Below are 3,148 nucleotides of genomic sequence, written 5' to 3' on the forward strand. Positions count from 1 at the left end.
AGACTTGTGTGCTACATAATAATAATAATAATAATAATAATAATAATAATAATAATAATAATAATAATAATAATAAAAATAACAAAAACATCAATGATGTCAGAGTACTCAGAGACAGACTGTCTGGTCCCGCTCACCCTGTGCTCTGTCTGTCAGTGCAGGAGCGTTACAGTTGACAGCCCTGCTGCCCATCTTAATGTACAAAGCCTGTGCTTCTAAGGCTATAGTCTGATGAGTGTGGGGGGTGGGGGGTTGGGGAATTAGTTGGTAAATTCAGTCTGTAACAGTGGTCAGACAGTATGAATGAATTGGACAAGGGTATTGGTATGGGATAAGAGAAGGGATACAGAGAGATCTTAGACTGCTCTGGACCACTGTGCTAGGATTGCATGGGGAGGATAAACAGGGTATCTGAAAGAAAGGTTTAGTCCAGAGGCACCTCTTTGGGTATGAGTTCCTGGGGCACGGTGGCTTTTTTGGACTCTCATCTTGTCCAGCCCGAATAGCAGGTCCAGCTGGGTGATGGGCCGCAGACACTCCTCCACCCCTGCTCTGGAGACGGATGGCACAAAGGTCAGAGGTCAAACATAGATGCAGACACAGGTGTTTCATGCAACCTGGACTCAGGTTGCATGAAACATAGTAAATGTAAATCTGTCTCCAGTTATTATATGTTGTGTTTCGTACGGTATGTAGAAATTTGTGGCTGTCCATTATCCATTTCGTATTATATGTTACGAATAAAAATGTGTATGATATGTTACGAACTGCAATTCGAACAATATGCTACGAATTTGCAATACTTATATGTTACAAATTTTAATTTGTTGTTGCTAACGCTAACGTTAGCTAGGCTAGGGGTTAAGGTTAAGAGTTAGGTTAAAGGGTTAACTAACATGCTAAGTAGTTGCAAAGTAGCTCAAAGGTAGTAAGTAGTTGCAAATTTGCAAATGAGCTAAAACGCTAAAGTTGTCCGTGTACGCAATCTTTGGGTTGCTAGACGTTCGCATTATACGCCCACCCGTCCTCCCTGACCAACCACCCTCCTTTCGTTTTGGCCTTAAGTAACCTTCTGTCTTATGTAACCATATCAAACGTAACATACTAATTTATACCGTAACTTACAGTTACATTCAGGATAGCAAAAAGGCCAAAGACCAGTAGTTTGATGCCTGAGTTGATAAAAGTGACCTGTCTTCCTCGTCGACCTCCTGCATCTGCTGAGCTATCTGTTTCACCTGCTGCTTGCGGACAAAGTCTCTAACACGGTACATGGCAGAATCACGACACAGCTCCCTGAGGTCACTGCCCTGATGAACCCTCCAACTTCTCTGCTATCTCCTTCAGATTAATGGCATTGCTTAGCTGAGGAGGAGAGGGGAAAATACTGTGAGTATGGTTGCATGATAAATAATCAATATTGGTTTGGTTTTTATGTCATTGTAACAGCTGTCATTGGAATGCACCAAGGTTTATGTTTAGAAACAGGCTAGTTCTGGGAGCAAACAAAGAATACAAGAGAAAATGTTTACTTACATTTTCTCCTGCCAGGATCAACTTCAGGATCTCTGCCCTCTGTCTTGTGATCTATAGAAGTACATGACAATGAGAAACACAGGTTTTTACATGACAACTTGATCATCAGAGAGCGCATCCACAACTAAACTGACATACTTGTTCAAGCCACATACATGTTCAGGCCACATCCAAGTTGTAGTGTGTGTGTGTCTCACCGGTAGGCCCACGTGAAAGGTGGTGGGCATCCTGCGCAGTATAGCTGGGTCCAGATCCTGTGGTCTATTGGTGGCCCCCATCACCATCACCTGCAAGAACAATACCAGAACATTACCTAACTGTACAACAAGCACAACCTAAGATCTAAAGTAAGACATTAGACCAAGGGCCAATACTCAATACACACTGACAGAGAATAATAAACATTTCCATTTAATGTAAGAGCAAATAGGACAAATCTAACTATGGAGGTGAGTTGGTGGAGGTACCGGGCTGCTTGCCCCAGTCTCCAGCCCATCCCACAGGCTCATAAACTGGGCCTTCATCATGACTGTGGCCTCATGGTCCAAACTGGAGCGATTCCTCAGGAAGGAGTCTGAAAAAGAAGATGGAGTCAATTTAAAATTCTGAAAGTAAACATATATGATTATATAATGATTGAGGTTGAAAAATCTGTAAATGATATCAGTCAAGAGAGGTATTAGGCTACTGGATATTTAATTAGTACAGTGTGTGAATGGCTATCACCCAGTATCAATATCTAATGGTTCACAAAGTAGTTTTAAAACCAGTGAGAGATACGAAACACTCACCAATTTCATCTATGAAGATGATACATGGCTGGATCTTGACAGCCAATGTGAAGACAGCAGCAGTCAGCTGATATTAGGGCTTCTAACTTTCTCACTTATCATTACTCACGATTAATTCAGAACTATCCATAATCATGGTAGCATCCATATTAATGTAGAAGTGTTTAGAAACATATTTTATTCTTATTTCCAATAAAAGTGACTCTAAAATGACAATACATTATTTACCATTAATTTGTATTGGGCATAAAATAATCTGAAACACAACCAAAACAAACAGAAAATCGATCCAACAAGTTTGTAGAGTCACAAGCTTGACATAATCATTGCGTGCTAGGAGCATAGGACCAAAGACTAAACGTTTGACTACTTTAATACACAAAGTGCTGGAGTACAGAGCCAAAACAACAAAAAATATGTCAGTCCCAATACTTTTGGAGCTCACTGTATATCACCATGTTTTAGATGATTCAGATCTAAAACATAAACAATGTGTGCATACCCTTTGCTTGACCCATTTGATGCTGTAGTAGGTGGCAGCCCCAAAGATGGACAGTCTCACCATCATGCCACTACTTCATTCTGAGACAGAGGGCGCATCAGCACCTCTTGAGGAATGTCTTTCAGCAACATCTCAGCAACCAGGTGTCAGCCCATTGGCAGAGAAAGTCAATATGAGGTGAGCAGGGAACTACCTGAAATAGAAACTGAAAGGACATAAAAGACAGTTTCAACAATGTACTGTAGCAACTTCCTGAAGGATGAGCTGTTAGTTTCACAGCTGAGGTCAAGCTTAATCTTGTAACCAGCTAGCCCAATAT

At 41.0% G+C, this 3,148-nt stretch overlaps 1 pseudogene; it reads right to left on the reverse strand.

Moving 5' to 3' along the window:
• Positions 1-424: 424 nt before the first annotated feature.
• On the reverse strand, positions 425-2,892 carry LOC121583998 (annotated as a pseudogene).
• Positions 2,893-3,148: the final 256 nt, after the last annotated feature.

Source organism: Coregonus clupeaformis, chromosome 16 (assembly GCF_020615455.1).
Source record: "Coregonus clupeaformis isolate EN_2021a chromosome 16, ASM2061545v1, whole genome shotgun sequence".
Taxonomy (NCBI): Eukaryota; Metazoa; Chordata; class Actinopteri; order Salmoniformes; family Salmonidae; genus Coregonus; species Coregonus clupeaformis.